This window comes from Mus pahari, chromosome 12, assembly GCF_900095145.1.
Source record: "Mus pahari chromosome 12, PAHARI_EIJ_v1.1, whole genome shotgun sequence".
Taxonomy (NCBI): Eukaryota; Metazoa; Chordata; class Mammalia; order Rodentia; family Muridae; genus Mus; species Mus pahari.
Genome location: NC_034601.1, coordinates 33,264,311 through 33,278,159, shown reverse-complemented (window position 1 = coordinate 33,278,159; position 13,849 = coordinate 33,264,311). Strand labels below are relative to the sequence as shown.

At 45.2% G+C, this 13,849-nt stretch overlaps 1 protein-coding gene across 2 annotated transcripts in view; it reads left to right on the top strand.

Annotated features, from left to right (window-relative positions):
- The window catches only part of Nr1i2 (nuclear receptor subfamily 1 group I member 2), a 40,062-nt gene that overhangs the window by 883 nt on the left and 25,330 nt on the right, over positions 1-13,849 (top strand). The gene's annotated exons all lie outside the window — the stretch shown is intronic.

The window sequence follows — 13,849 nt, the reverse complement described above, 5'->3', positions numbered from 1 at the left end:
GGCACAGGCCAGAGACATGGCTTTAAGGCTCCTCCACATCCAGGAGCTATCTTAAGAGATGCCTTCAAGGCCACCAAACCTCCCCTCTGTGCTTCAGGTGTGGCATTGTCCCTTGCACATACATGGCTGTTTTTCATTGCTGCTGGGAAGGCAAAGGTCTGCCACACAGATGAAAAGTGGCTGAATTATCTACACTGAGGAATCCTTGGTCTCTAACGACATGGCCAGAGTCTAAAGTATTTCGAGTAAGGCCTCTGAAGCTGTGGCTACCCTGTTCGTTAATAGACTTTTTTTTTTTTAAATACACAAAAGTACTTGCTTAAAAATGCTTTAGTTACATAATGAACGCAATCTAAACTGAGATCACCAAGTTATAGCTCACGGGTCAAATCTGATTCATCAGCTATTTTTTTTTAATCAATAAAGTACTGGAACACAAAGTCATGAGGCTGCTTTTGCCCCGTAACAGCAGAAGCAAATGGTTCTACACAGATGTCACCGACTCGTCTAAAGGCAATCAGCCTGATGCTAAACGACTGGGAAATAAACACAGTCGACCACTGCAAAGCCAATTAGACTGGTTTTGTAGGTGGTGACTGTTTAAACTGTCAAGCGACTCATGATTGATTGAATGCTCAGTAAAATGCAGTGCAAATACAGCTAACTGCTTCTCCTAGTCCCTGTCTCCCACCAAAGCAACTGGCAAGGTGTGTGTATGCCAGACCACAGTCTTTGCATCCATGTCTGTGTTCACGTACAAACCAACCCAACTGCCATGCGATTCTCCACCACGCATGACTTAGAGATCTTCCCCATCCGCACAGAACCCCGTCCCATTTATTTTAACCGCTTTAAGATTTAAGTGTTTATTTTTAAAGTTTTTGTTACAAGCGTCTATTCAGCGTCTGTGTATGTGCGAGCATACCTGTCATGGCGGGCGTGTGGGAGGTGGACCTTTAATCCAATTAGAAAGTTGTTGCTCGCTCTTGTAGCATCCCTGCCACTCCTGCAGCGGGTGCATTCTCTGCCAGACTAATCTTTACTGGCTTGAAGAGCGGGTTCACTTGCAGGGCAGGGCAGGGCTGGGGATGCCTTTTCTCCCCTTGGTTGCATGTGTAGAACCTTTCAGCACCACTAAAGCTAGGCAGTAGGAATGACATTTCCTGGTCAGCACTAGCTCGATTCCTCCGTGTCTTACAACATACATACATAGGCTGTGTCTGTGGCTTGTTGTTCCTCTTCTCCCGTTATAGGGTAGCTCCATTTAAACTCCTTGACAACACACACATATTTTCGGAAGCTTTCACTGCATATGTCTCCATGTGACTTGTCCAAAGGTCTTTAGAGTCGATTATCCTTCCCCATACCCCCTCCTCCATCCTGCCTTCCCAGCTTGTACCCCATTTAACCCTTCCTTCACTATTCTCCCTTTCCCTTCATACCACCGTGTTCTAACCCCCCTTCCTTGAAATCCCTCCTCCACACCCGCTTACTAATTTTTTGTCTTCTATAGGCACCCCAACTTAAACACATGCATCTAAATATTCAAAGCTAGCATTTACATATGAGGGACAAATTGTGGCCTTTGTCTTTACCTCTTTCAGAATGATTACTTCTAGCTACATCTACTTATCTGCAGGATTCATTTTTCTTTACAGCTGGGGAATAGCTCACTGTGTATATTATATATACCATGTCTTCTACTCATCAGTTGGTAGAAACCTAAGCCATTATCACTTCCTAGCTGTTGTGAACAGAATAGCAATGAAGGTAGAATTCAGTTTCCTTGATTATAAACTGAAGGGCATCCTTTTAAAAATATTTAACTTTGTGGGTATGTGTCTGATCCCAGTGTCCATATGATCAGAAGCATTGAGTGTCCTGGAACTTGATTTCCCAGTGGTTGTGAACTGCCACATGGGTGCTAGGAGTTAAACTCTGGTCCCCTGCAATAGCTGTAAATGCTCTTACCCTCTAAACCATCTCTCTAGGTCCGGCTGAGTATTCTTTTTCTATAGTTCTATAATGTGTTCCTCTTTCTTAAGTTGCCGATTTATATCCTGAGCTCATCTTTTTTGCTTGTTCAGTTTTTTGAAACAGGGTCCTATGTAACCCAGGCTGCTATGTAGCTAGGGTTAGCCTTGAACTCCTGACCTCCCAGCCTCTGCCCCCTAAATGCTGGCACCACAAGTATGTGGCTTTGTGCCCAGCCTTAGCTCATCTTGTACTGAGCCTTTTTCCTCATTCAAAGGAGCCTGTTGCTTATACGTGGAGCTAATCCTTTAGTCCAGAGTCATATTCTGTGTCACTTGTTTGACTTGTAGCATCATCCTTCGATTGACTCGACACAGGCGAACTTGTTTTCTGCCCTTGGTCTTGCTCTGATAAGCTTATTTAAGCAGACTTTTTTTCAGCCTTTAGAATTAAGAAGGTATTTTAGCAAACTTTTATGACTTAACAATAGGTTTATAGTTCACATGCGATTATTTCAATGAATTAATCTAGAAAAGGTTGATCTTTCCCTGACTCATTTGAAGCGTTACGTTTGTCACCACAGTAAAATATTTGTCTTCCTAGACCCTCCCCCTGAGCCCTTCCCATTATGGATCTCATATTTTCTCATTTTTCTCCTGGAGATCTATTTGGTTTTTAGCTATTTTATCTGAGCACTGTATTGAATTCTCTTAAGGGTTGCAATAGATCCCTTTAGAATTTCTAGATTAAAAAGTCATATTTTTTTATGTACAGTAGATTTTTATCTCTTCCTTTTCTTATATAGCTTAATTTTTTCTTACTGTTTCCTTTTTCATGACCATCATGAGTAAAATGAACAATATCCATGACAGAGAACAGTCTTGGGTTGATGTACTCTATCGAATGGTCTGTATACCATACTTCTTTGCTTAGTTTTTGAGATTTATTTTTATTGGTGTGGTTGTCTTGCCTGCATGTTGTCTGTGCACCACGTGTGTGTCTGATGTCCACTGAGACAGAAGAGAGCATTGAATTCCCTGGAAGTGGAATTGCAGATGTTTGTGATCTGCTATGTGGACACACTGGGAATCAAACCCAGGTCCCCTAGGAGAGCAGCCAGTACTCTTAACCACTGAACCATCTCCCCCAGCCCTGGATGCTATAATTCTAGGGAGTGTTGCACCTAGAAATGCAACATTCTTGTCATGTTCATAAGGCTAATATCATATTGTAAATTCTTGTTTCCTGGCCCCCTCTCTGTGGGATTTTTTGAAGCTGCAGCCTATTCTACTTTCCTCTAGAGGATTTCAGTACTGAGGAGACCCACCATTAGCTTGGGAGTCAGTCACAGAGCACACACGTGGTATAAACTGGAACTCAAGCCAGTGTGATTGTGGGCTTATTTCAATCAATAAGGCAGCTATTTCCTCTTACCTCACCTGGAGTCACACCAGAAGAGGCCCTGAGCTGCTATGCTGGCCTCTGTGGCATCACACCGAGGTGACCATGACCCCGAGGACATCCTGGTTCATGCTGAAGGCCATGACCTTAGCCACCATGCCTCCTTAACCCTTCTGCTTTCAGTGTCCCTGTACCATCCCAGGCTCCAGGTCTTTCTGTGTGGTACTAGTGATAAAACCTGGATTTTTACTTTAATGAGAAGCTTGTCTGTGTATAGAGATTTCTAGAAAAAGACCATGCACGCAGAACTCATGAAGTCCTTATCTATTTCTTCTGATTAACCAAGAATTTAAAAATCCTGAGTGGGTGTTGAGTTTTAGCCTCTCTTAGTGTCTCTCTCTCCCCTCCCCCTCCCTCTCTCCCTTCCGTGCATGTGTGTGTGTGTGTGTGTGTGTGTCTGTCTGTCTGTCTGTCTGTCTGTCTGTCTGTCTGTCTGTCTGTCTTTCTGTCTGTGCAGGAGGTAGAAGGGAGTAGAGAGAAGACCTTTGGTCTCTGTGAGTCCCCGTGCTGACTGTAATTAGCAGGAAAGGGCAGGCAGCATCTCCCCCCTTGTAACTGCCCTCCAGCTCAACAGTCTTCAGTACTTCTGGGAGAAATAGTCAAAGGGTCTTCATCTTCGAGGTGAATGGACTTTCTTAGCTGGCTTATCCCAAGGTGGATGGGAACAGAAATAGAGAAGGGATGACGTCAGCGGGAGTGACAGGGCTGCCATGACCAGTACTCAGACTCAGAGCCACTCCAGATGTTGGTTCTGGTCCTGGGGTGTCAGTGAGGCCTCTTTTGCACATGGGACCTCCCACGTGGTCTGTTTGGAGGAGGCTGGGAAAAATACCCTGCTCTCTAGAACCTGCTCCCCCCACCCACCCCATATACCTCCTGCACTCCCAGAGCACGCAGAGAAACATGAGGCAAAGACGCAAATCGAAACCCATGGGAGCACAAACTAACTCTCAGTCTCTCTGAGGGGGTTGGAGTGTAACCCACGGGTGTTGTGGCAGTACGCATGCCCGTAGAGCTAGGCACTAAATCAGAGACGGCAGTTACCTGTTAGATACTGGACAGGGGTACAGGATGTACTTGTCCTGACAGCCATGCCAGCTTTCACCCATATCCAGGCAGAGTCACAAGCCATCTGACCTCTCCCATCTGTTGACTGAGGCCAAGAAGCACAAAGGCCAGCTCTCATTGATAGCAACTTAGTTCTGTTAGGATACATGACTTGGGGTTTGCTATCTAAATGACCTCTGGAGGTCACCTCCATGCCAGGGCTAAGGGGGAGGAACGCTTTGTTTACAATACTTAAACCATTTCCAAACAAATCTTCTTCCATGATATTTGTGACTATCCATTTAAAGTACAGATTAATCAGATAAGTGGGGTTGGGGGAGAAGTCCAGCCTCTATGTGCCTTCACTAACCCAGGCACACCTCAGAACCCTTCAGTGTGCCTCATTCCTTGTTCTGTCCTTCTGGGGGTAAACCCTGCCCTGCCCACACCACAGACATCTCTACGTGAAGTCATGATTTTGAAATCATTTTGTAAACAGCAAAAGCCTGTGTAAATGTTAGCCAATACATTTACCAATCTTCTTGTTGGACAAAGTTGGTTCTCTAAGTTCAACTTCCCCACTTTGGTCATTGAATAGAGTTTTCCCCTGGTTTTTGTTTTATTTACACTCTGCGGTAGTGCGTTGTAAGATTGTAGGATTGACTTCCTTCTAGGGTTAGCTTCACCATTTTGTTAGTCAATTCTTCAAAGGGATCATTAGTGTCCCTGGTAGTGCTAAGGGTGTTCCCTAGGGCCCTGTACAATTGAGGCAAGGGCTCCACCCTTGCAAATCCTCAGCCCACTCGTTCAATCTGGTGATGACATGAATTCCGTCCACCTTTTGGCTCTGCTGAACAAAGCTACTGTATTCAAGGCTGTGGCAACATCTCTTCAAGACTCCAATCTCAGTTGTTTCTACTTAGACCTAGAAGCAGATAATATAGTAAATCTATTATTCATTGCTTGAGAACTACAGTGCCATTTATTTTTAAGATACTGGCTGTACCATTTCACACTGCACCAGCAGGTCACAAGGACCTCCATTTCCCCACACCATTGCCAATGTCTTTCATATGCTGACTTGGAGCTAGCCTCCATCCTAACAAACGCGGGGCAGTACTGTGTTACAGCTTTGATTTGCAATTTTTTCTATTGATTATAAAGAGGTTGAACATCTTTCTTTTCAGGTCCCTTTTGGCAAGTGATGTACTTCTAGGTTTTTTGGGTTCTGGGTTTGTTTTTAAAGGTGTGCCATGTTTTTTAATAATGATCATAATTTTTTTTCCTGTGCAATTTCCTGCAACTTGGAGGACACCATTAAAGTGGTTAGATAACAGTCCATTCACATCTTGCAAGTGACTCTGGGCCACGCAATACTCTCTGTTTGCTCTGTCTTCTGCTTGTTGTCCTCTTGGAAGCTGGTGGCTGTGACCCTGTATGATGCCACATAGGCACCCCCAACGTGCTATGGAGCCTAGTGTAACAAAGCTTCACTCTGCAGTGGCAGCTCTGTGGGAAAAGAACAGTTTGCCAGATCATTTTCATTTCTTATTATTTTCCCCAATGTTTTATTTAATGCGTTTGAGTTTGGCAATCTGTAGGTAACATCAAAGCAGTCAGCCCTTTAACAGGGCTCTGTCTCCATGGGTGTCTGATGCCCACACTCAGTAGGACAGCAGCTGAATGAGTCAACAGGCCACTTGTCCCTAGGGGACAATCCTACCATCCCTCACATGCTCCAAAAAAGCTCCAAATAATTTTTTTTTTCCCGTAAATCTGACCCTGGTCCCATTGGGGCAGAGGAGCAAAAGGGAAGCAGCCTTCTCCAGGTTCGGGCTAGGTAGTTTGTAATAATCTCCCATACAGGGACAGGGGGTGGGGTGTGGACACTCACAAGTGGCACTACTGTCCCTTCCATGCAATTGCCTTCTTCTGACGGGGTCAGAAAGAAATTCATTCTTTTGTCTTTCCTTGGCCCTTGTCCTCAGGAGGGCTCTTCCTCCAAGCACAATGAGACTACTAAACTACATGATTGGTTTAAGTGTTGTATTATTTTTCAGGTTTTTGTGATGCTTGATTCATCTTTCCTAACACTTATAATTTCCAATGATTTCTTTTTTTCATTTTCCCCCCTCATAAATGCAATATCCTCTTTGGCACCTATATGTATACTTGTAACCTTCCGTTCATTTTACTGATTTGTCCATTTCTTGAGACACAGTCTCTCTCTTGCTCTGTACATCTCAGAGGTTTGGGGTTTTTTTTTGTTTTGTTTTGTTTTGTTTTTTGGAATTCTCAGTGTAAGTTAGACTAGACTTGAACCTGTAATCCCCACTCCCTCAGTATCCTGAGTGCTAAAATTACAAGAACTGATGTACCAAGCCAGTCTAGCACTGTCTTCCTGGGGTGGGATCCCCCGCACAGTGTCAGCTTCACTCGTAGTCGCTGACGGAGGGCCCATTAGCTGAGCCGATGAATTTTACCTCCCAAATACTCCTGACTCAGAGGTTGGCTTGTGGCTGGGATGGTAAGGACACAGGGCAGCAGAGGCCCTGGAGAAAAGTAAAATGCAGACTTCGTGGTAACCCTTCTTTTGGACATGATCCCCGGGAGCCTCTGAGCAGGCAGGCTCTTAAAGGGCACCCCATAACAAGCCAAGGCCAGACAGTCCGGCCTTCTTGAGTCTGGGGGAGGGAGCAGGACGAATGAGCAGTGCAAAGCCCCTAAGGAGTGTGCTATTAGTTCAATCAACCTCTTATTCTGACTGGTTCCGGCTGCCCAGGCAACTGTGTCTCCCTCATTTATTGTGCCCAGACTGCAGCTTGTGGACACATTTCTGATTCTTCCCTGGCTTTTTGTACCAACCAACTGCCTCTCTTTTTGTCTCATGCTGCCTTAAGGAATTCATCCATCATTCTGGTTTCTCTTTGGCTCTCTCTCTCTCTCTCTCTCTCTCTCTCTCTCTCTCTCTCTCTCTCTCTCCCTCCTCTCTCCCTCCCTCTCTCCCTCCCTGTTTCTCTTCCTCCCACTCCATCTCCTTCTCCTCTCCAGGGTCTCACTATGTAGCCTTGGCTGACCTGGACCTCATTGCGTAGATCAGGCTGGCCTGAGTTTGCAAGAGCTCTTCCTGCTTCTGCCTCCTGAGAGCTGGGAGTAAAGGTGCAAGCCACCAGGCTGCCCTGCCATCTCTTAGCACTCTCTGCAGGTGTTCAAGATCTTGAACTTCCATTCGGTTCCAGCACTGTACACTCTGTACCAGCCTCTTCTCCACTGGCCGTTCTTTGTCTAGGATTTGTCTCCCTCTCCTATCTCACAGGAATGGGCTAGTCTCCCTATCTCTCTGATAAACGTCCCAACCTAACCTTATTCTTTCTTGGATCAAAGGCCCTACTTCCCATGGCTGTCTGGGATTTCTGCCCGTGGGCATGGACGCGTTAGGACGTGACTCACCTTTGCTCTCCCATACTTTCTAAAGACTTAGCTCCAAAGGTTACTGGGGGGCGGGGAGGGGCTGCCTCGCCTCCCGTTCACTTTCCCTGCACTGAAAGTCTGTTGTAATACCTTCTCTCTGTCCTTCTCCACATGTCCCTCTGCAAGGACAAGTTCTGTTCTCTCTCTGTGTGTGTCTCTCTCTCTGTCTCTTTCTTTGAATTGGTCTCTTTCTGTCTCTCTGTCTGCCTCTCTCTCTGACTTGGTCTCTCTGTGTCTGTCTTTGTTTCTGTCTGTCTGTGTCTGTCTGTGTCTGTCTCTGTTTCTGTCTCTCTGTCCTCTCTTCTCTCTTTTTTTTCTCTCTCTCTCCTCTTCTCTTCTCTCTCTTTGTCTCTCTCTTTGACTTGTCTCTCTGTCTATCTCTCTGTCTCTGTCTATCTCTGTGTCTGTCTCTGTTTATGTCTCTCTGTCTGTCTCTGCTTCTGTCTCTCTGTTTCTCTGTCTCTGTCTGTCTGTCTGTCTTTCTGTCTCTCTCTCTCTCTCTCTCTCTCTCTCTCTCTCTCTCTCTCTCGTTGTCTCTCCTGACCCACGGAGTCCTCTGAGATCATTGAAGCATTCACACAGATGAGCTGCACACTGTGACATCATCTTCTGTGGGTCTATATCTCAGGAGTATGGAACTGAGTCAGGGTCTGACAGCCCAAAGCTCAATCTAAACTCCATTGAGGCCCCTCACCCAGAGCCAGGAGCACTGCCCTGCCAGGGTCCCTGTGCTGAGCTGCTTTCTAATCTCTGTCCTTCTCTTTGTTGTCCGACCGCAGAGCAACTTCACTTCTAATCCCATAAGGTGGCTTCTGCACCCTTTTCCGTGCCTTTCTTGGGTACCATTTTTAAAAAGGCTTTTCCTATCCCCCATTGAACTGCTGTGTATATCTGTCAGACATGGATGGGATCAGTGAGGGTTCACGTCTGTAGTCTCAGTCCTGAGGTATCGCTCTCCCTGCCTGTCTGTGCCAGTAGCAGGGTTTGAACAAGGTGAGCTTCATTACAAGAAAAGCACAAGTCTTCTGAATGTGTCCTTCCACGTCACTTTGGTGGCTCTGGGTATTTCACTGGCTCATGGAGTACAACATTTTCTCAATGTTATGCTTTTTGTCCAATTTATTTGTCATTCGTCATTGTCCTTTTTAAAGTTTTCCTTGCTTCAATATTTGGACCAGTGTAGGCTTGATTTTTAAATTATTTTTTTGTATGTAAAGCTTTTTTTTTTAATCATATATTTTGGTCATGGTTTCCCCATCTTCCGACTCCTCCTAGATCCTCTCCTCCTCCCTATCCACCCAACAACAACAAAACCAAACAAACAGTCAGACAGACAGACAAACAGACAGACAGACAGACCAACAAGACAAAACAGAACAAAATCAAACCAACCACTCCTGAGCCCCGGGCCTGCCCTGGAGTGTGGTGGTTGCTACACCCGCTTTCATTTGCCAGCAAGTAACAATTGCTGGCAGCTTCTTGGTTCGTCGTGGGACCCTGTCGCTCCTTTCCCCTCTCAGTTCTGGGATCCTGTCAGGTTTGAGTATGTGCAGGTCTTGTGTCTGCTGCCACGGTCACAGTTAGTTCCTGTGTGTATCAGCCGGTCATGTTTCCTCGGAGTCATCTACCATCCCGACTCTCACAATCTTTCTGTCGTTTCTTCCAAACAGATTTCTGAGCCTTGAGGGGAGGGTCTTGATAAACACATTCCCTTTAGAACTGAGTTACCCCAAGTCTCTCACTCCTTGTATATTGTCCAGTTATGGGTCTCTGTGCTAATTCCCATCTATTGCAAAAAGAATCTTCTCTGATGTGGGTTGAACAAAGAACTGATCTATGCAGCAAAGTCGTCAGGAGCCTTTTGTTGCTGTTCCTTCAGTAGAATGGCGGCATCAGGTTTGCCCTCGGGCCTATGGCTTACCTAGTCTCAGTTTCTTGGCTACTTTGGCGGTGACAGCATGAGTCCCATCATTCTGTGCAGGAGTACTTTCTCTCATCATTGTACATCAAGTACCTCTCCATTCAGATGTGGTATGTCCCTTAGTGCTTGTTTTGACCCTCATGCTTGGGTCTCCTGCCATGTCCTGGGATGAATGTGTGAGTTGGAATTACACACACACACACACACCACCACCACCACCACCACCACCACCACCACCACCACCACCACCACCTCCAAATAAAAGACACCCTTTCAGTGAAAGCCACTGAAAACTGTTTTTCTTTTTGCTGACTGCTTGACTTCTTGCCGGCTAAATTCTTATCTATCACTGTGCTGGTTTGAATATGCTTGGCCCATGGGGAGTGGTACTATTAGGAGGTGCGGCCTTATTGGAGGAGGTGTAGCCTTGTTAGAGGAAGTGTGTCCCTGTGGAGGCGGGGCTTTGAGGTCTCATGCATGTGCTCAAGTGTGTCTGACCAGTGTGGGATCAGAGCCTCCTTCTGGCTGGACAATCTCCTTCTGGGTGCCTTCAGATCAAGATGTAGAACTCTCAGCTCCTCCAGCACCATGTCCGTCTGCATGCTGCCATGCTTCCCACCATGATGATAACGGACTAAACCTTTGAAACTGTAAGCCAGCCCTGATGAAATGTTTGCTTTTATAGGAGTTGCCATGGTCATGGTGTCCCTTCACAGCAATAGAACAGTGACTGCTAAGACAGTCACCCTAGTTCGATTTATTGTAGCTGTGATGAAACACTTACCCAAAGCAACTCAGTTTACAGCTTACCCACCATCATGAGGAGTGTCAGGCAGGAAATGCAGCAGAGACCACAGAGACATGCTGCTTACCAGCTTGCTCTTTCTTATCGATTGCCTTTCTTATATAACCCATGACCGCCTGCCCGGACACGGCCACACCCACAGTGGGCTGTGTCCTCCTAAGTTGATGTTAACCAAGACAGTGCCTCACAGAGGTGCTTGGGGGATAATCTGACCGAGGCAATTCCTCAGCCTGGGTTCTGGGTTCCCAGATCACGTCGTCAGTTTGTGTCAAGTTGACAAAAACCAGCCAGCGTACATAATGCCCTTTGATGGGGAATTTTAAAGTTTTTGTTTCAGTTATTATTGTTAACCAGCAACAACTACTTTAAACACTACAGACTCAGATCTGGTGTGGTGCCACCACAGGCGTTTAAACCCAGCACTCGGAAGGCAGAGCAGCAGAGACAGGAGCATCTGTGTGAGTTCGAGGCCAGCCTGGTCTACAAAGCCAGAATCAGGACAGCCAGGGCTACACAGAGAAACCCTGTCTCGAAAAAAAAAACAAAAAACAAAAAACAAAAACAAAAACAGAAAAACCCTTTTCATTCCTATTTCCTTTCAAATAAGACCTAATGTTTTTTTTGTTGTTGTTGTTTTGTTTGTTTGTTTGTTTTTGGTTTTTCGAGACAGGGTTTCTGGCTGTCCTGGAACTAACTCTGTAGACCAGGCTAGCCTCGAACTCAGAAATCCGCCAGCCTCTGCCTCCCAAGTGCTGGGATTAAAGGCGTGTGCTACCAACCCCGGCTGATCTAATGGTTTTGAAATTATAACAAGAAACTGAAATTCTTTGAGAATTATATCAAATCTATAAATTAAATCGGGGCCCTTTTAATGCTCAATGATATGGATCCTTTCTATTTTAGCGTTTTAAAGTTTTACTCTGCTCCCAGGCTTCTACGTCAACCTGAGTGATTTGCTCACATCTCATAGAGTACTATTATAGTCTTCTTATATTCTTGGTTAATAATACAGGCAGAAACTACCAGGTTTATGTATTTATCCTATATCATCAGGCTACTGAACAGTAACCAATTTTTGGAGTTTCCATCTGGTTTCCCTGGGAACTTGAAGCAGTGTTAGTTTGGCTTTGAGAGTTATGTCTTGCTCTGGCTTGTTTGTCTCATGTTTTATTGCACCAAGCAGCGCCTTGACTAGTAAATCATTAACAGTCCTAGTGACACAGGCATGTTCTTTTCTTCCCGATTTTCCTGAGAATGAAGTTTTCTTTAGAGCATGTGTTATTAGCTTTGGATGCGTCACACTATCGTTATTACATTAGGAAGACTCATTTCCTTTCTGGTTTTAGAAGTTTTGCTGTTTGTGTTGGTTTTCTGTTCTTGTGGGTTTGGAATTTTTTTTTTTATTTATTATTATTTGTATGGGCATTACACCTGCATGTATGTTCTGACCACATGCATGCCCGATACCTGCAGAAGTCAGAACAGGGCATCAGACCCTCCCTGGAACTGAAGTTAAAGATGGTTGTTAGCCACCATGTGGGTGCTGGGAACGGAATTGGGATCCTCAGCAAGAGGAGCGGTTGCTCTTACCTGGTGAGCCCTCTCCCCAGCCCCGGCTGTTTGTTTCCTAAGCAGAACAGATAGAGTGCATTACCAAGAAATAGGAAGGGGAGCACTGCAGGGAGGAGAACATCCACCTCTCTCTTTGAGATCCACTGAGGCCTCTAAACCTGGGCTTTCTGTGTGTTGTAAAGTAAATTTTCAGTAGAACAATCCCAAATATACTCCTTCAAAACTGAAGCAGATCTATTCAAGGAACCCTAATTTGTATTACAAATTAAAAATGTTCATTGTTCTTGACTATTTAGCTGCAGCTCTGAGGCTTGGACATTCCAAGTGCACCTTCTAAGGCACCTGTTGCCACAGAGGCGCCTGTGGAGCCCCGGCCTCTGGCAGTTCAGCAGCACACAACCTGCTGACGGACCACACCGAGTGTGTTCACTCTGAGGCTCTTGGGTGATCTGAGGCTAACTCAGTAAAAGAAAATGCCTCTAACGTAAACAGAGAAAGATGCAAAGGCTGAGCGCTACAGAATGAGCAAGACACCGAGTTGTGGTTTGACTAAGAATGCCTCCCATAGGGTCATTAGGGAGTGGTGTGACTGAATAAGGATCGGGAGGTGTGGCCTGCTTAGAGGAAGTTTGTCGCTGAGGGGTGGGCTTTGCCGTTTCACATGCTCAAGCCAGGCCCAGAGTCACTTTCTTCCTGCTGCCTTTGGGTCCAGTAGAAGGCTCAGTTACTTTCTCACCACCATGTCTGCCTGAGTGCCACCAAGATTCCCACCATGATGATAATGAACTAAACCCTGAACCTATGAGCCAGCCTGGTTAAATGCTTTCCTTAATAGGAGTTGCCGTGGTCATAGTGTCTCTTCACAGCAATAGAACAGTGACTAGGACATGTGGGAATGAAGCCTGGGGAAACTGAGGTCCTTTTTGACATCTGGCCATCTGTTTACAAAATCCTCAGCTTATAATTTGTGGCTTTTCATGTGATGGCATTTGTTTTATGAAGTTGGATACACTTGAGTTTTGTGGATATACGTTTTGAATTTCGAAATCCTCTTGACTGTTCCCTTCTTCCTCTTCTTCCTCCTCTTCCTTTACTTTATCTTCCTCTTCTTCCTTTTCTTCTTCTTCCACTACTTTTTCTTCTGGTATGTATGTATGTATGTATGTATGTATGTATGTATGTATGTATGTATTTTTGAGACAGGATTTTTTGCCTGGCTGTTCTGGAATTCATTCTGTAGACCAGACTGGTCTTGAACTCAAAGATCTACCTGCCTCCCCCTCCCAAGTAATGGGATTAAAGGTATGCACCACCACCACCTGGCTTGCTTTACCTCTTCTGGTCAGTTTCGGTTTAAAGTTTATTTTGTTAGGACAATGATGCTTGTTTCTTGCCTGGTTCCATTTGCTTGAAATATCTTCTTCTAGCCTTTAACTTAAGGTAGTATCAATGCTGAGGTTATGTGTCAGGTTCTGTTTTCTAATTCATTCTGCTAGTCAGTATCTTTTGATTGAGGAATTGAGACCATCAACTGAGAAGTGACAGTTATCATCTTGTTGATTTTGTGGTGTTGTTTTTTCTTTTTTTCTTTTTTTTTT